General features: G+C 42.4%; 1 protein-coding gene across 2 annotated transcripts in view; it reads left to right on the top strand.

The window, feature by feature from the left end:
- The window catches only part of rassf7a (Ras association domain family member 7a), a 228,286-nt gene that overhangs the window by 24,361 nt on the left and 181,572 nt on the right, over window positions 1-22,353 (top strand). The window contains exon 1 of one of the 2 annotated variants that reach the window (XM_051923618.1): window positions 3,979-4,094. The exons of the other annotated variant lie outside the window; for it this stretch is intronic. The gene's annotated coding sequence lies outside the window, so the exon portion shown is untranslated. Of the gene's footprint in view, window positions 1-3,978; window positions 4,095-22,353 lie in introns of those variants that run through there. 2 annotated transcript variants of the gene reach the window in all.

Here is a 22,353-nt window from a genome sequence, read left to right as displayed (position 1 = left end):
GTTTACCCCCCCGGGTGGAATTGAAGAGTCGCATAGTGTGGGGGAGGAACGATCTCCTCAGTCTGTCACTGAAGCTGCTCCTCTGTCTGGAGATGATCCTGTTCAGTGGTTGCAGTGGATTCTCCATGATTGATAGGAGCCTGCTCAGCGCCCATCGCTCTGCCACAGATGTCAAACTGTCCAGCTCCGTGTCTACAATAGAGCCTGCCTTCCTCACCAGTTTGTCCAGGTGTGAGGCATCCCTCTTCTTAATGCTGCCTCCCCAGCACACTACGGCGTAGAAGAGGGCACTCACCACAACCATCTGATAGAACATCTGCAGCATCTTATTGCAGATGTTGAAGGATGCCAGTCTTCTAAGGAAGTATAGTCGGCTCTGTCCTCTCTTGCACAGAGCATCAGTATTGGCAGTCCAGTCCAATTTATCATCCAGCTGCACTCCCAGGTATTTATAGGTCTGCACCCTCTGCACACAGTCACCTCTGATGATCACGGGGTCCAGGAGGGGCCTGGTCCTCCTAAAATCCACCACCAGCTCCTTGGTTTTGCTGGTGTTCAGGTGTAGGTGGTTTGAGTCGCACCATTTAACAAAGTCCTTGATGAGGTTCCTATACTCCTTCTCCTGCCCAGTCCTGATGCAGCCCACGATAGCAGTGTCGTCAGCGAACTTTTGCACGTGGCAGGTCTCCGAGTTGTATTGGAAGTCTGATGTATATAGGCTGAACAGGACCGGAGAAAGTACAGTCCCCTGTGGCACTCCTGTGTTGCTGACCACAATGTCAGACGTGCAGTTCCCAAGACGCACATACTGAGGTCTGTCTTTAAGATAGTCCACGATCCATGCCACCAGGTATGAATCTACTCCCATCTCTGTCAGCTTGTCCCTAAGGAGCAGAGGTTGGATTGTGTTGAAGGCGCTAGAGAAGTCCAGAAACATAATTCTTACAGCACCACTGCCTCTGTCCAAGTGGGAGAGGGATCGATGTAGCATATAGATGATGGCATCCTCTGCTTCCACCTTCTCCTGGTATGCGAACTACAGAGGGTCGAGGGTGTAAGAAAAACCCATATTTTTGTATTAATACTAGGGGGCTTTGCCCCCTGCTCGCTTCGCTCGTCAAACCAGCAGGGTGGCCACTTTGTGATTCTGTTGCTCGCGTGTGGGGATGCAGATGTACAATTTAAACAGATTGTTATTTTCATGGGAATTGTTACATATGCATAATAGATTTTACATTACAGTAAGTAATTAACCATTGTGATAAAAGGCACTATATTGCACCCGAACTGACACAGACTCACACTGAGGCACGTGTAAAACACAAGAAAGACCTTTATTTTTCTTCAGCTGGAGAGCACGTCTTCCCCGTGAACCTCCCAGCCACAACACAGTCCAAATAAGCACACAAACAGTCTTGTCCTCCTGGCACCACCACTCCTCCCGTCTAGCTTCGTCCTCCATTAATTGGGTACCCGGAAGTGCTCCAGGTGGTTGATTACCGACATCCGGCTGCACTTCCGGGTAAGGTGAAACCAGTGCCCAAAAGGGGCCAGCAGTTCCTGTTGCAGCACCCCCTGGCGGTGCCTGCGGTTCCCCACAGAACTGCACAGAACTCCAACCCCCATGAAGCCCTGGGGGAATCCGAGGCACCGCTGCAACCCATGGAGGCTGCCATCTAGCGTCCAGGGGGAGATACTGGGCTTCCCACCCTTGTCTCCCTGGCAGAAGGGGCGCCGCGGCACATCCGTCACACCATATTAAAAATCTAGTAAAACATAATTATTTGAAAGTAAATTATGTTTCATGTTGCGTTCGAGTTTTTCGTTGCGTTATACGATTGTGTTCTTTTTGGCTTTGAAATTAACACACAAATATTTTTAAACTTACACTTTTACTGTAAAACTTCAGTAAAATGTTTGTCAACATCGCATTGAATTTTGATTCTGTGTTTGGACTTTCATAGTGACAACGCAACGTATAAATTCACGTAATTATCTAAAAAATAAACCGACTTTTTCGAATGTTTGTCTTTGTGATTTGTAAATTGTCTTTGCAAACTCTATTCTAACAGGAAACTGTAAACGTTTTAATACGAATGGCATATGAAGATGTCCTTTGTTGTCTAATGTTATCCCCTGAAGATGTGCTACATTACCTTCCTTGGATAGATCCTTCTTCCTACAGTAATTCAACCGGTGAAAGACTGGACGGTGTTAATGATTGTAGATATTCTTCATGATATTGTAAGTTGATGTTTTCATCTTCTGCACCATCACCACCAACTGTTTCAGCATAAAACATTAGAACACTCTAGAAAAGAACAGGCCATTCAGCCCAACAAAGCTCGCTAGTCCTCTTCACTTATTTCTTCCCAATAGTTTATTGATACATATTTAATCAATTTGCCGTGTAACCGATCGACAATCTTTGCGTTAATTCGTTTGACTTCATCGTTTCTCGGTGCTAGGATTGCCCGTGTACTCATTTCTACTTGTGATAACCCTTTGGATGAAATTCTTCAATAAGATTTGAACATAATACGTCTTCTTTAATTGGGAACTTAAAGTGAGGAAAATATTAAAATTTATAAGAGCTGAGAGAGCAGGAAATGTGTCTGACAAAAGCATTCACACGAATGAGAGGTGAGAGGGCCGTGTGCGTGGTTGAATATGGTTGAAAACAATCTTGAAACAATCTCATGTCAAAAGTCTCGTCTCGCGGGACTTGAAATAATCTCTTCAAAAAAGTCTCATCTCGTCTCAGGATTTCTCTCTTTTATAAGAAACAATTTCTGGGAACGTGACGAAACTTTTTCAGAGAGATGAGACTTTGTGCCAAGAGATTTAACCCGGCCCGGGGCTGGAAATAAAAGACAAAGAGTAGAAAACAAAGCAGAACGTCATAAAGAGGTGCAAAAACATTGCCGTGGTACACATGCAGTGCAGGTTAGAGATAATGGAAGTACGAAAGTTCGAAAGTCTCAAGAAAATGATAGTAAAGATCGCATTAGAGCTAACAAACAGAAATTACTCTGTGAAATAACAGAACAGCGAAAAGAGATCAAATATATTGTTCGGATTTAAACTTTAAGTCGGAGACTTGTAGATCGCCTAATTCATGTGGCCACCAGGGAAAAGTAGTGTTTATTCCCAATGAAGAGGCGTATCAGTGAGAATTAAAAGATTTGTTGTTTGGTGAAAGTGAAATCCACATACGCGAGTGGCAGAGACGTGAAGTGCCTGGCGTGTAGCGCAGGGTGGGTGAGGTTGGTGAGTGAAGCAAACAGGAGGCGAAGCCCCCTAGTTTTTATATAATAGAGAGATATTTTAATTCTCCCACTCCAAGTGCCTAAGAGAGAGGTAATGGGTGATCTTGTTGATTACTAAGGTTGGCGCCATGTGAGTAGCATGCTGGCTGGGGGGTGAGGGGGGGGGGGTGGTGTAATACAATCCTACTTAATTCAGGGCTTTCTTTTTGCAGCTGAAAATAAATACAGAGAGATATATCTACATAGGTCAGCCTCCTGTGACATGTGACACTTCTAGTAGTAGTAGTAAGGAGTGTTCAGAGGATTTAAGCACTTTAGCTTAATTTCCCTTTAGGATTGAAATACCCTTTAAGACTCTGATTAATGCTGGAACACTTTTCATTTAGTTGAGCTTAAGGGAAATGTTCAAGGACCATCTTTTATTCTGTATTTCACATTCACTGATCGGTGTATATTCCTATTTGTTTACCCACATTTTTATGCTTAAAACCACCTCGAGAAAAGAAAAGCAAACTTTCACACACTGCAGGTCTTTTGATGGGAATGACCGTGCTTTCTCACCAGAGAGCAAGCCAGCGAGCGAGAGATCCTGCTGTCACATGACCCTAAACAGCACAATTGGAGGCCCTTGTTATTGTCTAGACCTCATTTGAAAGCATCCGTGTCCAAGGCAACAGGAAGCTGCTCCCTTGTCCTCGCAAAGAAGAGCGCACATCACACTTTGCAAACACTGGGAACATGCATCAGGTGAAGTGCACTGCTACTTTCTGGCGCTCTGCATTTTAAACTCATGGAACACCCGTGGTGGCAAAATTTCAGACAGCGGTAAGTACAACGTTACTGCGTCTTTGTGGTACACGGTGGAGGGGAGCTTTTTCTCTTTTTTTTTCTTTTTTTTTTTGTAATGCGCCAACAGGGCGAGAAAAAGAAAGATAAAGAACAAAAGAAGAGTGGCTGGTTAAAAGTGACTCGCTGGAAGCTAATGCTGTTAGTGGCTGCATTTCATATTGACTGAGGGAGAGCTTTAAGTGCGGGAATCAGATCATCAGAAAAATTTTTTAAAAATATACCCCATATACTTAAAGCAAGCAGAGTGGAAAAAATGTCTGTCGATGACTGCAGTATCGCTTTAAAAAATGTATGTTCTTGACTGGGGGAGATGTGAAGTGTTGTGTTGGTAAGTGTATACGAATAATTCTACTATCATCCTCCCCTAAAATCTGAATTAATCAGCTCAATTTAAAAGTTAATTTCACTTAGTTAAGTTTATTACATGAATAGTATTCCATACCAATTAAATATAATGATTTTTTTAAAGTGTGGTATAGCTTTCCTCTTTCTTAAGTGCTGTTGAAAGACATTGCACTTGCGGTATCTACACATTGATTTGAAATCTCATTGAAAATGGTCTCCTTGGACTTCTTTAACCTGATACTGGCCTATGGGTCCGCTTCAAAACAAATGATAGATAGATAGATAGATAGATAGATAGATAGATAGATAGATAGATAGATAGATAGATAGATAGATAGATAGATAGATAGATAGATAGATAGATAGATAGATAGATAGATACGAAAGGCACAATATAATAGATAGATAGATAGATAGATAGATAGATAGATAGATAGATAGATAGATAGATAGATAGATAGATAGATAGATAGATAGATAGATAGATAGATAGATAGATAGATAGATAGATAGATAGATAGAACTTTATTGTTTCTAGAAAATTAAGTTTGAGTTGTAGTTGATCAAGAAAAGAAAAAGCACAGACAAGGTCAAGGTCAGATTTGTGAGGATCAGCCTTATTCAACGTCATAGGAAAAAAAGCAACCATTTGGTACACTGAATCGATAATTGTATCAAATACTAAGTCTGAGAAGTAGAATATCTCTTCTCTTTAAAGACCATATTATAGTATGTCTCCCTTCTTGACGATTGGAGTCACATTTGCAACTTTCCAATCTTCAGGTACTTCGCCTTTCTGAAGTGACTACTGATATTTGCCTAATAAGGGTTTATAGATGATGTCTTTCATTTCTTTCAATACAGTTGTTAAGATCCCATCAGACCCAGGGTCAAATTAGTCTTCAATGTACTGATGGCGGGCGTCACGGTGGCGCAGTGGGTAGCGCTGCTGCCTCGCATTCCGGGTCCTCCCTGTGTGGAGTTTGCATTTTCTCCCCGTGTCTGCGTGGGTTTCCTCCCACAGTCCAAAGACATGCAGGTTAGATGCATTGGTGATTCTACATTGTCCCTAGTGTGTGTGTGTGTGTGTGCCCTGTGGTGGGCTGGCACCCTGCCCAGGGTTTGTTTCCTGCCTTGTGCCCTGTGTTGGCTGGGATTGGCTCCTGTGACCCAGTAGTTAGGATATAGCGGGTTGGATAATGGATGGATGTACTAAGGGCTTGAAGCCTATTTGACACTTCTATTTTAAAATCTATTAACTCAGAGTTTGTTTTTACTTTTGCACATGGTATTCTGCTTGTTTCTTCCTTTATAAATACTTGGGTGAAATATTTGTTCAGTTCATTTACTATTTCCTTGTCATTTTCAAAGTTTTCTTCATTTGTTTCCCCAAGGAAACAAATTCTCTTTTATCGTCTTTTTACTGGAGTGGCATTGAAAACATTGCTTGTTGTTCATTTTGGCTTCTTGATCTCTTACTGTAGTTTCTGGTATTCCTCTATGTCCGAATTATCTGGCTTTTTAAAATTTTCTTGTACAGTGATCTTTTCAGTTTTGCTTTTTTTTAATAATACTGTATTCCTATTTATCCATATTGGCTGATTTTTACTCCTTTTGTTTTATTGCTTTCTGGAATAAATTTATTTAATCTCTAGATTCATCTCTGGATTAATCTCTTTCAATACTTTGTATTTTTTTTCACTTATTATTGTACTGATGTCTTTATCCAAGGTGGCTTATAGAATCTGATATATGATTGGTTATACTTCTTTTGTTTTTTCCAATTGGAACACAGGCAGATGAAATGACTTGCTAATGGTCACTCAGTGTTAGCAGTGGGATTTGAACCCACAATCCCAGTTTGAATTCCAAAGTCTTTACCACTACACCACACTGCCTGCCTTTTTTCCAGAATGAGTGCCACACTAACTGAGAGCAACTATTAGTGTTATTCAAAGTAAGGAAATAAAGTTCTATCTATCTATCTATCTATCTATCTATCTATCTATCTATCTATCTATCTATCTATCTATCTATCTATCTATCTATCTATCTATCTATCTATCTATCTATCTATCTATCTATCTATCTATCTATCTATCTATCTATCTATCTATCTATCTATCTAGGCTAAGCTTAACATGCATCACAGGAAAATTAATGGAAGGAATTATTAAGGATAAGATCGAGCAACACCTGGCAAGGACAGGAGTTATTCTAAGCAGTCAGCATGGGTTCAGAAGAGGGAGGTCGTGTTTTACTAACATGCTGGAATTCTATGAGGAGGCAACAAAAGGATACGATCAAAGTGGAGCTCATGATATTATTTATTTGGACTTTCAGAAAGCATTTGATAAGGTGCCACATGAGAGGTTGGGCATCAGATTAAAAGAGGTGGGAGTTCAGGGTGATGTTTGTAGATGGGTGCAGAATTGGCTCAGACACAGGAAGCAGAGGGTGATGGTGCGAGGAACCTCATCAGAACTGGCCGATGTTAAGAGTGGTGACCAGCAGGGGTCAGTGCTGGGGCCGCTGCTATTTTTAATATATATAAATGATTTAGATAGGAATATAAGTAACAAGCTGGTTAAATTTGCAGATGATACCAAGATAGGTGGATTAGCAGATAATTTGGAATCCGTTATCTCATCACAGAAGGACTTGGACAGCAGGCAGGCTTGGGCAGATTTGTGGCAGATGAAATTTAATGTCAGTAAATGTAAAGAATTACACGTAGGAAGTAAAAATGTGAAGTTTGAATACACAATGGGGGGTCAGAAAATCGAGAGTACATCTTATGAGAAGGATTTAGGAGTCATAGTGGACTCTAAGCTATCGACTTCCCGACAGTGTTGAGAAGCCATTAAGAAGGCTAACAGACTGTCAGGTTATATAGCACCTTGATGTGTGGAGTACAAGTCACAGGAGGTTCTGCTCAACCTTTATAACACACTGGTGAGGCCTCATCTGGAGTCCTGTGTGCAGTTTTGGTCTCCAGGCTACAAAAAGGACATAACAGCACTAGAGAAGGTCCAGAGAAGAGCGACTGGGCTGATTCAGGGCTACAGGGGTTGAATTATGAGGAAAGATTAAAAAAGCTGAGCCTTTACAGTTTAAGCAAAAGAAGATTAAGAGGTGACATGATTAAAGTATTTAAAATTATGAAGGGAATTAGTGCAGTGGATCGAGACTGTTATTTTAAAATGAGTTCATCAAGAACACGGGGACACAGTTGGAAACTTGTTAAGGGTAAATTTCGCACAAACATTAGGAAGTTTTTCTTTACACAAAGAATGATAGACACTTGGAATAAGTGACCAAGTAGTGTGGTAGACAGTAAGACTTGACTTGATGTTTTCTTGGAAGAAATAAGTGGATAGTACTGGCGAGCTTTGTTGGGCTGAATGGCCTGTTCTCGTCTAGAGTGTTCTAATTATCTATCTATCTATCTATCTATCTATCTATCTATCTATCTATCTATCTATCTATCTATCTATCTATCTATCTATCTATCTATCTATCTATCTATCTATCTATCTATCTATCTATCTATCTATCTATCTATCTATCTATCTATCTATCTATCTATCTATCTATCTATCTATCTATCTATCTATCTATCTATCTATCTATCTTTTGGAATATGAACATGTCTTAGAAAGTCCTCATGAATTTGTGTAGTTTGCCATCCCCTGCAATTTTCCGTCATGTAATCTGACATCCTCAAATAATGAGATCAGCAGCTGCGGTCATCCAGTTTGACATCCCCGTCTACTATAAGTCATGTAATGTGATGGCACCTTTAAGTCTTTATGGCTTTCTATGGAGCATATTTTAATGCTGTATAACATAAGCAAAGCCTTCTTAAGGTCTAATTAAACAGCAGAAAGTGACAAATAGATGCTGTGGCCATGTGAGGTATGACACAGAATCCAAAATAAAGGTTGGGGCACAGGCTGGGTCCCCCTGTTTAATCAGCATAGGAGAGCACAACAAAAACAGCAGGTGATGGCACACACAAAAGAAAAGGAAGTGCAGCTGTGCCTTCTTAAAGCCTTTCAGGTCTGGAGTGGAGCTCTGTATTTGTCAAGCATTCGTCTACAGTGAGACGCCACCTTCCGGAAGTGCCTTGAATATATTGTCCTCTAACTAGAAATTGTCCTCATTGGACGGCTTCAGAGAGACACAATACGGTTAGCATCAGAGCCTCATCTCATCCCTGGGTGGTATTGCTTACCAAGGGTGAGCCAGGAAGTTGATCCTCGGGCCTACATGTGTGACATGGCATAATCAGTAGCCATTATTCCAAAGTGTTGTTATTGGTGCATTAAAAGTCTTACTAAAGCCATGCAAAACATTTCTTGAGATTTTTGCCACATGGTAGTGACTGACAATGACATCCACCTAAGTTTCCCTAAAGTGCTACTGAAAATCTGTGGCATTCTGAGCCAGCCTACTATAATGGGGCACTCCACGTGAATACTTTTAACCGAATATGGGGTAGAAAAACTGGATTATCTTGATTTGAAGCAGGAAGGAAAGGCTTAAAGATTAATAAGTACCTGTCTCTCTCCAGACGAGTGGTCAGGTAAGTTATAATATTGTCTGATTCAATTTAAAGAAAAACTGGTTAATTCAAAAAATGCCTAGGGGCATCTTTCTACATGAATGGCTTACTATGCTTTGTTTGCCTTGTTTTGGTATACAAAGTGACTCCCAGGAAATTTCCCATAAGGCAAAATGTTGATCACTGCCATACATGTAATAGAATTTTGTAAGGATGTCATGGTCAGCAGTTTAAGTGTGACCCCAAGCTGCATCATGCATCTAATTAAAGGCCACATTAGCTTAACTATTTTTTTGGGCCGAAAAGTTGCAAATGCATTCACATACTCATTGTGCAGTCAGTCAGTCAGTCATTGTCTAACCTGCTTAGTCCTAAACAGGGTCGCGGGTGGGTGTGAGAGCCGATCCCAGCTAGCACAGCGCTTCAAAGCTGGAACAAACCCTGGAGAGGGTGATACTGAGCACCACGTCGGAGAATGATGCTGCCAAAGTGTTTTGGCTAACGTTGATTTCTTTACATTTTTTTCTACTCTGTGTAATATTTGGAGAATCAGAATCAGAGTCACATTTATTTGCTAAGTATTCATGAAAGGAAGTATACAAGGAATTTGACTCTAAGATTAAGGAGTCCTGGAATCATCGGGTAGGAGGGCCCTTTCATCTGATTGGCCGGCCCAACAGTAGCTCAGCTGTAGAATGGCCAATAGGGGGAGGCGGCTTGTTGGTGGAGCCCTGCAGGACTCTGATGGTGTCTGGCTTGTCTCTGATTCCTTTCCTACAATCTGGCTGGAGTTTTACAATTAGCTGATGGACAGATGTTGCTGTTTTTCATTTATGTTAATTTGTTTCCATTTTGTTTTTTAATTATATTTAAGCCAAATCTGTATCCTCATCTGTGATAGTTCTGTATTTAGTGAGTGGTATCATCTATTCTTGCATTCTTGCATTCTTGCATTACTTAATTACCTTTACACTAGCGAATCGGGCTACAAATTCTACGTTTGTGAAATCAATACTTTCTCTGCAAAGAATTATTTGTTTTTTTAAGTCCCTGAAATGATTTTGTTCTAATATATAGATTTGAGCAAATTTTGGTGTTTCACCCTCTCCGGGGTGCAAGGGTCCAGATTGATGGTATATTTGGCCATGTATTCTGTAACAATATGGACTATGGCCTGGAGGCAGGGATATTTGTGCACCCATGGATGCACAGGCTAATGCGCTGTTGTACTTTCTGGTATTTTCCAAGAAGTGCTTGGAGTTTGGGTCTAAATATGTCAACAGGTTCTTAAACCTGTCAGGATATCTGTAAGGGTTCATTCAAACTCGACCTTAATGGCAGTAATTGTATTCTCCGCTTTGCTTGTTCTCACAGGTGAAGTTGAATGAGTTGCAATGTTTGCACAGGTTGTCAAATGTGCCAGAGTGGTGCTCTGGAACTTCGTCCTCAATAATATCTGTGTGATTGCACATGGCAATACCGTGCCGCTGAGCATTTTCACGCCGCAAGGCACGGGCTGCTGGTTGTAGCTGAATTCTCTCTTGAGGTGACGTTTTGTTTTCCTGTTTTTGCTTTCACTCTTTTAAATTCCAAATCCACCTGTGTGCCGATACTCCACATGCGTACACTGTATATACTCTCATTAGTTCTTGTGCTGTTGTTCTCCTTCTAGCGTACCAGGAGTTTACACTAATTGGGCTCCAGATTGAGGAACATGGAATGGAAACTTCATTATTTAAGCCTGTGATTATGTGCTGAAAACAAACAACCCCCTTTTAAAAATAGTAACTTTTCTTTGAAAAGACAAACAACTGCATGTGCAGTCATTGGTAGTACTGAGCCATTCAGTATCTCATTAAGTCTCGTAGAGTGACCTGAGATGGGAGGAAAACAAGCAGTCTTGTGGTTAAGACTTCAATATCTTAGCCATTAAGACCTCCTAATACTTGCTAAGTATTTTATATGGAGGAAATGTAATTTTAGTGTGCACCTTCGGAAAGTATTCACGCACTTCACTTTTTACACATTTACACATGCTGCATTCTTATGCCCAAATTATTTTAATTCATTTTTCCTCCTCATCAGGCAGCAGTCAATACCCCAGATTGACAAAGCAGACACAGTTGTCTATTTGCCGAACTGTCTTTCACCGAGTTGTCTTTTCGCCCAGTTGTCTTTTCGCCTAGTTGTCTTTTCACCGAGTTGTCTGTCGCCGAGTTGTCTTTTGCCGAGTTGTCTATTCTCCGAGTTGTCTGTTGCCCAGTTGTCTTTCACCGAGTTGTCTTTCACCGAGTTGTCTTTCGCCGAGTTGTCTTTCACCGAGTTGTCTTTCGCCGAGTTGTCTTTCGCCGAGTTGTCTTTCGCCGAGTTGTCTGTCGCCCAGTTGTCTTTTCGCCCAGTTGTCTTTCACCGAGTTGTCTTTCGCCGAGTTGTCTATTCTCCGAGTTGTCTTTCGCACAGTTGTCTTTTCGCCTAGTTGCCTTTCACCGAGTTGTCTTTTCACCAAGTTGTCTTTCACCGAGTTGTCTTTCGCCGAGTTGTCTATTCTCCGAGTTGTCTGTTGCCCAGTTGTCTTTTCGCTGAGTTGCCTTTCACCGAGTTATCTTTTCGGCGAGTTATCTTTTCGGCGAGTTGTCTTTTCGGCGAGTTGTCTTTTCGCCGAGTTGTCTTTCACCGAGTTGTCTATTCTCCGAGTTGTCTGTTGCCCAGTTGTCTTTTCGCCGAGTTGCCTTTCGCCGAGTTATCTTTTCTCCGAGTTTTCTGTCACTCAGTTGTGTGTCGCCCAGTTGTCTTTTCTCTGAGCTGTCTTTTCGCAGAGTTGTCTTTTCACTCAGTTGTTTGTCACCCAGTTGTCTGTCGCCCAGTTGTCTTTTCGTTGAGTTGTCTTTTCACCAAGTTGTCTTTTCGCCAAGTTGTCTTTTCACCTTGTTGTCTGTCACTCAGTTGTGTTTTCTCCGAGTTGTCTGTCACCCAGTTGTCTTTTTGCCAAGTTGTCTGTCGCCCAGTTGCCCCTGAACGGTGCGCCTTGCAATGGATTGGCATCCAGTCTGACATTTCTACCTTCATGCTCAGTGTTTTCATTATTGGCTCTGAACAGATATTAATGGGTTTGAAATGGCAGCCTTTTGTTGTACAGTCTAGCATTGTATCCATCAGGCCACAGTATTCACAATGAGCACTGCAGAATTAGATTTTTGTTTCTAGCAAAAATAGAATTTGAAAAGTTCATATGAAGAATTGAACATGAATCAAGTAACGAATGACATCTGTGAAGAAGTTATGTAGAAGAAAGACAGCACCTTTGTTTCTATTCAAGGCAAGTAGAATAACTGTATTACTCACCTACCTTGAGCGGCCGCAAGACATGTGTTATGTGTCAGGCATCTCTTCACAGGCCTTATCACAGACTCCATAACTTTCCAAACGCGTAACTGTAATTAAGTTCAACAAGCAAGAAATGTCAACAACTGACAGGCAATTATCTTGATACTTACTTGTGGACCAGAGGTGCGTGTAGGCTGGCAGGCATGGCTCGGTGACACGTCACTTTGCATTTCTGATATTCCCTTTGTCCAATACACCTTTTGACTTCACGAGGCACTTAGCATTCGTCTTCTCAGATTTCAGGATGCAGTGGTGTGTGTCACTTTCACTTATTAAGTAGAGAGACATATCCTGTAAATTGAACAATTTTCTATGGCACCGAACAAGACTACATGAACTCGTTCCTGCTCTACAAGGTTGCCGTGAGGCTGTATGGGTGTCAATGAATTTAGAAAGATTTCAGAAAATTTGGCATTATTTTCTGCAATTTTTGCCCCTTGCCTATCTTTAAATCTGACGCACACTATATGGACAAAAGTACACCAACAGGGACTTTAATGACATTGCCATCAAATCGATCGACTTGAATATGGAGTTGGTCCCCCCTTTGCAGCTATAACAGCTTCCACTCTTCTTGGAAGGCATTCCACAAGCTTTTCGAGTGTTTCTGTGGAAATTTGTGCCCATTCATTCTGTAGAGCATTTATGAGGTAAGGCACTGATGTTGGACGAGAAGGCCTGGCTCACAATCTCCATTCCTGCTCATCCCAAAGGTGTTCAATGGGGTTGAGGTCAGTGCTCTGTGGGGCCAGTCAAGTTCTTCCACACTGAGCACAGCCGACCATGTCTTTATGGACTTTACTTTGTGCATGGAGGCACAGTCCTGCTGGAATATAAGAGGGATTTTCCAAAACTGTTTTCCCAAAGTTGGAAGCATAGCATCATCCGAAATGTCTTGGTATGCTGAAGCATTAAGATTACCCTTTATTGGAAGTATGAGGCCCAGTCCAAACCCTGAAAAACAACCCCACACCATTATCTCTCCTCCACCAAACTTCATAGCTGGCACAATACAGTCAAGCAGGTAACGTTCTCCCAGCAACCACAAAACCCCGACTCTCACATTTGACTGCCAAACAGGGAAGCGTGATATATCACTCCATAGAGCATGTTCCCACCACTCCCTCTGACGATTGGCACTGGACTTGGTGATGTGAGGCTTACATGCAGCTGCTCGGCCATGGAAACCCATTCCATGAAGCTCCCACCACACAGTTAATGCCAGTGGAATTCTGGAACTCTTCAGCTATGGAATCAGCCGAGCATTGGCGACTTTTACATTTTACGACTTTTTATGCACCTTAGCAGTCGTTGACCCCACTCAGTGACTTTACATGATCTTCTGCTTTGTGGCAGAATTGCTGTTGTTCCTAAACGCTTCCACTCTCCAACAATACTACTTACAGATGACTGTTGAATATCCAGCAGGGATGAAATTTCACAAACCATCTTATTATATAGGTGGCATCCCATCACACTACTACACTGAACTCTTCAGAATGATCCGTTTTGTTTCACAAATGTTTGTAAATGGAGACTGCATGGCTAGATTTGTACACCAGCCACAGTGGTTCTGAACACAGGCATGCCACAGGGTTGTGTGCTCAGCCCAGCACTCTTCACGTTTTTTACACACGATTGCTCTGCCATCCATGCCACAAATATGGTCGTGAAGTTTGTGGATGATACGACCGTGGTGGATCTCATATCAGACAATGATGAGACTCACAACAGAGAGGAGATACAACACCTAGCACTATGGTGCTCAGCCAACAACCTCATCTTGAACACCAGCAAGACCAAACAGGTCATTGTGGACTATAGGAGGTCCAGAAGAACAAAACATGCTCCTATATTCATGCACGAGGAGGCTGTAATGTGTGGACGATATCAAGTTCTTGGGTAGCCACATCACATCGGATCTGACCTGGTCTTTGAACACATCTCACCTGGTAAAGAAGGCCCAACAAAGACTCTTCTTCCTCAGGAAGATGAGACGTGCTGGATTCTCCTTTCGGCTGCTCACAAACTTCTACAGATCCGCTATAGAAAGCATTCTCTGTCACAGTATGACAGTGTGGTACACAGAACAGGAAGGACTTGGCACGGTTGGTGAGAACAGCACAGGGGAAGTCCTCTCCTAGACCTGGGCTCTGTATATGCTGGAAGGGTGCAGAAGAGGGCCAAATGTATAGCTGCGGATCTCACCCATCCGGGAAATGGACTGTTTGTACAACTGCCTTCAGGAAAGCGGTACATGAACATAAAAACACGTACCAGCAGACTGAAAGACCGCTTTATCTCCAGAGCTGTAAAGTCCATCTGCACCTGCTGATGCACACACATACATCTACCCCTAACCTGCCCCCCGTAGACGTGCACATGCACTTTCCCTCGTAATCAAACACACACACTCGTATTCCTCCCCTGCAGACCCACGCACACAGATCACTGGTCTCTGCAGGTGTACTACCTCAGGAAAAGTCTGGACTTGATGATGTTTTATTGCTGCTGTCTTTTATACTTATGTTTATTTTATTATTTACAGTGTATTGTATATTTAAGTATTCTGCCTTGAAGCCGAGTCCTACCAACAAAAGATTTCGTTATGTGTATGCATAATGACAATAGTCCTGTGGTGGGTTGGCACACCCTGCCCGGGATTGGTTCCTGCCTTGTGCTCTGTGTTGGCTGGGATTGGCTCCAGCGGACCCCCGTGACCCTGTGTTTGGATTCAGTGGGTTGGATAATGGACAATAAAGAATTCTCCATCTTCTACATCTAGATTCTTGATTTTATACACCTGTGGAAATGGGTCTGATTGAAACACCAGAATTCAGTAATTAAGAGGTGGGCTCCAATACTTTTGTCCATATACTGTACTTTAGAGCTACATTGTAGCACATTGGCAACAGAGAAGAGGAAAGCAAAAATTCTACTTTTGAGGAAAATGAATGTCTAACTCTTAATATTGCTTTTGGATGTTTTTCAGTGTTGTAGAGTTGATTCCTCGCTTTATTATTGTGGTGGTCTGGCACACTATCTGTCCCTCTCTATCAATGGTGTCTCCGAGGGGAGGCAATGGGTGGAGGCGGCCACCATACAAAAAATACTGTATGGAGGCCGCCTGATAAACTGACTGAGGCTGAACATTTGAAGTGTTGGCCACGGGTATTGCTGGTTACGTTCCCTTTGCCCTCTTTGTGTTCTCCTTGCTACTTGATTCCACAGAGCTGATGATGAAAACGCTGGACAGTTCTTCTGAGGTGAGGGCTGTGCTGAACTGATTTTGTAAGAATGATGGCTTCTTATGATGCTAACTACAGTTACAGAGGAGGTGCTGTAAGTAATTTACAGTGCATCCAGAAAGTATTCCCAGCGCATCACTTTTTCCACATTTTGTTATCTTACAGCTTTATTCCAAAATGGATTAAATTCATTTTTTTCCTCAGAATTCTACACACAACACCCCACAATGACAACGTGAAAAAAGTTTACTTGAGGTTTTTGCAAATTTATTAAAAATAAAAAATCTGAGAAATCCCATGTCCATAAGTATTCACAGCCTTTGCTCAATACTTTGTCGATGCACCTTTGGCAGCAATTACAGCCTCAAGTCTTGTTGAATATGATGCCACAAGCTTGGCACACCTATCCTTGGCCAGTTTCGGCCATTCCTCTTTGCAGCACCTCTCAAGCTCCATTAGGTTGGATGGGAAGCGTCGGTGCACAGCCATTTTAAGATCTCTCCAGAGATGTTCAATCGGATTCAATTCTGGGCTCTGGCTGGGCCACTCAAGGACACTCACAGAGTTGTCCTGAAGCCACTCCTTTGATATCTTGTCTGTGTGCTTAGGGTCGTTGTCCTGCTGAAAGATGAACCATTGCCCCAGTCTGAGGTCAAGAGCGCTCTGGAGCAGGTTTTCATCCAGGATGTCTCTGTACATTGCTGCAGTCATCTTTCCCTTTATCCTGACTAGTCTCTCAGTCCCTGCCGCTGAAAAACATCCCCACAGCATGATGCTGCCACCACCATGCTTCACTGTAGGGATAGTATTGGCCTGGTGATGAGCGGTGCCTGGTTTCCTCCAAACGTGACGCCTGGCATTCACATCAAAGAGTTCAATCTTTGTCTCATCAGACCACAGAATTTTCTTTCTCATGGTCTGAGAGTCCTTCAGGTGCCTTTTGGCAAACTCCAGGCGGGCTGCCATGTGCCTTTTACTAAGGAGTGGCTTCTGTCTGGCCACTCTACCATACAGGCCTGATTGGTGGATTGCTGCAGAGATGGTTGTCCTTCTGGAAGGTTCTCCTCTCTCCACAGAGGACCTCTGGAGCTCTGACAGAGTGACCATTGGGTTCTTGGTCACCTCCCTGACTAAGGCCCTTCTCCCCAGATTGCTCAGTTTAGATGGCTGGCCAGCTCTAGGAAGAGTCCTGGTGGTTTTGAACTTTTTCCACTTACGGATGATGGAGGTCACTGTGCTCATTGGGACCTTCAAAGCAGCAGAATTTTTTCTGTAACCTTCCCCAGATTTGTGCCTTGAGACAATCCTGTCTCGGAGGTCTACAGACAATTCCTTTGACTTCATGCTTGGTTTGTGCTCTGACATGAACTGTCAACTGTGGGACCTTCTATAGACAGGTGTGTGCCTTTCCAAATCATGTCCAGTCAACTGAATTTACCACAGGTGGACTCCAATTAAGCTGCAGAAACATCTCAAGGATGATCAGGGGAAACAGGATGCACCTGAGCTCAATTTTGAGCTTCGTGGCAAAGGCTGTGAATACTTATGTACATGTGCTTTCTCAGTTTTTTTATTTTTAATAAATTTGCAAAAACCTCAAGTAAACTTTTTTCACGTTGTCATTATGGGGTGTTGTGTGCAGAATTCTGAGGAAAAAAGTGAATTTAATCCATTTTGGAATAAGGCTGCAACATAACAAAATGTGGAAAAAGTGATGCGCTGGGAATACTTTCCAGATGCACTGTAACAGTAATTTAGTAAACTGGTCAGTTAGTATAAATGGCAAGCTGCTTGCAGGCAGAACGTAATATGCTTCATCTCTAACGTTAATTATATATTCAAGCTCTTTTTCAGAAATAAAATAATTTGCAAAAAGGCACAGTAACTGAAGAATAAAACTGCATTGAGCCCCTTTACCAGCATGGAGTGTGTGTGTGTGTGTGTGTGCGTCTGTGTAGGTGAATGGGTGACTACTTGACTTTTAAAAAAATTCTTTTACTCCTGCAAGTGAACTATGATTCTTGGCGCAATGAGAGAAGTCGCAAAATGAACCGGAATGTTCAAGCAAATTCTAGAAAAAAACCCGATCTAAATCCGTTAAGTAGTCATCTCGTTTGCTAGCTAAGTGCTGCTACGGGAGTGAGGAGGGCCCTGTCCCATATCTCTCAGATTTACGCAAATAAATCGGTACCACAAGCGAACTATGATATATAGCACAATGAGAGAAGTCGTAAAATCAACTGGAATGTTAAAAACAATTATAGAAAAAACCCGATCAAAATCCGTTAAGTAGTTCTCTTGTTCACTAGCTAAGCGGAGGTAAGTTACACCCCGAGACTGGTGCATGAATGAGAAGGTCCCTGCCCCATGTCTCTCGGATTCAAGCAAATAAATCAGTTCCTGCAAACGAACTATGATACTTAGCGCAATGAGAGAAGTCGCAAAATCAACAGGAATGTTCAAGCAAATTATAGAAAAAAAACCCGATCTAAATCCGTTAAGTAGTTCTCTCGTTTTGCTAGCTAAGCGGAGGTAAATTACTCCACGAGACTGGTGCGTGAGTGAGAAGGTCCCTGCCCCATGTCTCTCGGATTCACACAAATACATTGGTACCGCGAGGGAATTATAATACATAGCACAATGAGAGAAGTCGCAAAATCAACAGGAATGTTCAAGCAAATTCTAGAAAAAAACCTGATCTAAATACGTTGTTGTTCTCTCGTGAAAAGCGGACAGACAGACAGACGTTGGATTTTATATAAATAGAGATATATGTGTAAACCTCTAATGAACATGTTCCCTGGGAGCGTGTGCCCCCTTATGGATGCAGCGTGTTCTCTCCCTGTGTATTTACGGTTTTGTTTGTTTGTATCAGTGAGTGTCTGTAACTGCAGATGTCAACTTGTTTCAACGCTGAGTGCTTGGGGTGTGTCACTAATTCTACTCAATTAGCAAAATCCATGTAGTGTTTCATGTGCTGTAAAATAAATAACACCCGTCTGCTTTTTCTATCCGCAACCAAAGCCCCTGAAGATCTGCGGTATGAGTAGTGGCAGTTGTGCCATCAGATGACACTGTTTCAAAATATCTATAACAAATTGCTGGGTTATTTTATTTACAGTATAGCGTGGAATAGTGGGCTAAGCAGCAAATGGTCAATTTTTAAATAACCTGGACACAATAAAATGGTACATGTAATGGTTGTCATGACACAAGGCAATAAATCTCATTGATTTAACATATTGCATCTGTTCAAAGATTGATAAAATATATAAAGTTTAGATTAACCAGGTTTTGTTCCTTTACGTTCTCTCATAATTCATAAGCACATGCAGTTCCTCTTCTCTAAACGTCTGCTTAAACTACAATTTCCCAGACTGAAAGTACTGTGCGGCGGCACGGTGGCACAGTGGGTAGCGCTGCTGCCTCGCAGTTGGGAGACCTGGGGACCTGGGCTCGCTTCCCGGGTCCTCCCTGCATGGAGTTTGCATGTTCTCCCCGTGTCTGCGTGGGTTTCCTCCGGGCGCTCCGGTTTCCTCTCACAGTCCAAAGACATGCAGGTTAGGTGGATTGGTGATTCTAAATTGGCCCTAGTGTGTGCTTGGTGTGTGGGTGTGTTTGTGTGTGTCCTGCGGTGGGTTGGCACCCTGCCCGGGATTGGTTCCTGCCTTGAGCCCTGTGTTGGCTGGGATTGGCTCCAGCAGACCCCCGTGACCCTGTGTTCGGATTCAGCGGGTTGGAAAATGGATGGATGGATGGATGAAAGTACTGTATATATCAGCAGACAAGGATATACACCACCCTCCATAATGTTTGGGGCAAAGACACATTTCTCCTTGATTTGCCCCTCTGCTCCACAGTTTAAAATTACAAATCAAACACTTCAGACATTGTGATTAAGGTGCACATTGCAAACTTTCATTTAAGGGGATTTGCGTACATTTCAGTCACACCTTGCAGAAATGACAACACGATCCACCCATTTCTGGGCACCATAATGTTTGTGACAATTGGTGTCACTGTTGTTTGTGATTCCTCAGGTGGGTTTCATTGCTTCATAAGGTACCTCAATTTGCTTCTACACTTTGGAGTCTGTAGATAGATAGATAGATAGATAGATAGATAGATAGATAGATAGATAGATAGATAGATAGATAGATAGATAGATAGATAGATAGATAGATAGATAGATAGATAGATACTTTATTAATCCCAAGGGGAAATTCACAAATTCTGTAGTTGCCATTGTTCAATATGAGGACAAGAGCTGTGCCAATGAAAGTCAAAGAAGCCATCATGAGGCTGAAAACAAGAATAAAACCATTAGAGACATCTATTAGAGTAAAATCATAGGATGACCAAAATCAACTGTCTGGAATATCATGAAGAAGAAAGAACGCACTGGTGAGCTCATGGGTCACAAAGGGACTGGTAGGCCAAGAAGGACCTCCACAGATGAGGACAGAAGAATCCTCACTACGGTAAAGAAAAAGCCCCCAATTCCTGTGTGACAGATCAGAAACAGACTTCAGGGGGCCGATGTGTGTGGGTCAGAGACGACTATCAGCAGAAGACTTCATGATCAGAAACACAGAGGACACACTGCAAGATGGAGACCACTAGTTAGCCACAAAAACGGGATGGCCAGATTACAGTTTGTGAAAAAGGACTTCAAAGAGCCTGCAGAATTCTGGGAAAAGGTCTTGTGGACAGACGAGTCAAAGATGAACCTCATCAGAGTGATGGCGAGAACAAAGTGTGGAGATGAGAAGGAACTGCCCAAGATCCAAAGCAGACCACCTCTTCTGTTAAACATGGCAATGGGGGTGTTATGGCTTGGCCGTGTGTGGCTGCCACAGGTCTCTTCATTGATGATGGAAATGCTGACAGCAGTGGCTCAATGAATTCTTTGATGTACAGTGTGACAGATAGGGGGCGCTGTCGTCCCCTTGAACCCTCAGACCAGACGCCAGACACCAGATAAAAGTCCAAAATGAATTTATTATAATAATAAATGTGCACAAAGCACCCTCCACTCCACAATACTCCAATAATAAACAATACACAATCAATAATAACCAATCCTCCACTCCCAGCAGCTCAGTCACCCTTCCTCCCAACTCGGCTCACTGCTGGGATTTCCCATAGTCCTTTTAAAGTGCTTGAGCCGGAAGTGTTTCTGATCTCTCAGACCCTGTGATTCTTAACACTTCCGGGTCAGGTGAAAAACTCCTTTCTTCATCCCAGAAGTACGTCATTTCTTCTGTCCCTGTGACTAGGACATACTTCCGGGTTGTAGTGCAAATAAAAATCCCTATGCCTCCCTGCAGCGTCCTCTGGTGGCCCCCATGGTATCCAGCAGGGCTGTGAAGGAAAACTCCAATGTCCAGGATGCCCTGCTGGAATTTGGGGCACCTCCATGTTGCCGGGAGGGCTCCATCTGGCGGCGTGGGGGTATTGGCCGGGATGAACGGCCAGCCATATCCCACAACAGAAACATCTGATCTGCTTGAGTTCCAATAAATACCTCCAAACAAGATAATGAGCCAAACACACTGCAGAGGCAACACAGGAAATTATCAAAGCTAAAAAATGGAAAATTCTTGAATGGCCAAGCCAGTTACCTGATTTCAATCCAACTGAGCAGGCCTCTCATATGCGGAAGAGAAAACTTAAGGGGACAGACCCCAAAACAAGCAGGAGCTGAAGATGGCTGCATTAGAGGCTTGACAGAGCATCATCAGAGAAGATCCTCAGCACCTGATGATGTCTATGAATCGCAGATTTCAAGCAGTCATTGAATGCAAAGGGACATGCGACAAAGAACTAAATATGAGAACAGCTTTAATAGACCCTCCATTGCTGTGTCCAAACATTACGGTGCCCTGGAATGGGCGGACAGTGTAGAAAAACTGCTGTGTGACTGAAATGTGTGCAAATCTTCTTAAATGAAAGTCTGCAATGAGCAATTTAATCACAATGTCTGAATGGTTTGATTTGTAATTTTGAACTGCGGAGCAGAGGGACAAATCAAGGAGAAATTGGTCTTTGTCTCAAACATTATGGAGGGCACTGTAAATGATACCTTAGTTATATGTCACTTTAAACATTTACCTACACATCATTAGCATTTCTGTGGACCTTTCTGTGGGACATTCAAGGTTACACATAACGAACCACAGCTCTACAGAATTAATTTGAAACGTTTTCAGTTAGATGGGTTTGACTACGGTTTGACTATGGGATTTCCCATAGTCCTTTTAAAGTGCTTGAGCGATTTCTTGGCTTTCCAGTCCTTTTTGCACCTCCATTTTCTTCATGTGTTTAATACTTATTCCCTCTGTCATTCCACTTTATTACACATAATTTCTGGACTTGTTTGTTGTGATTTCTTTGTATGTGTGGATTACTTGGGTTGTTACTGACATCATTTGTAAAGTTCACATCAATAGCCCCTTTAGAAACATATTTACTGAGAAATACGTTGCCGCGTTCAATACTTATTTTCCCCGCTGTATAACCCTACTGTAGTAACACGAGCCATTTTAATCTGTTTACTTTTTCTTAATTGTTTTTTTTCTCTGTGGAAGTTTTAAGCTGTTTTAACAAAATGTTCCCTTTTTATAACCTTGCAACTTCTGCTTGGAAGTCCCTCTGCTCTGCATAATAAATCTCAAGAATGTAAACTGAA

The sequence above is a fragment of the Erpetoichthys calabaricus genome, chromosome 2, assembly GCF_900747795.2.
Source record: "Erpetoichthys calabaricus chromosome 2, fErpCal1.3, whole genome shotgun sequence".
NCBI lineage: Eukaryota > Metazoa > Chordata > Cladistia > Polypteriformes > Polypteridae > Erpetoichthys > Erpetoichthys calabaricus.
This window is presented reverse-complemented; position numbering and strand designations above follow the sequence as displayed.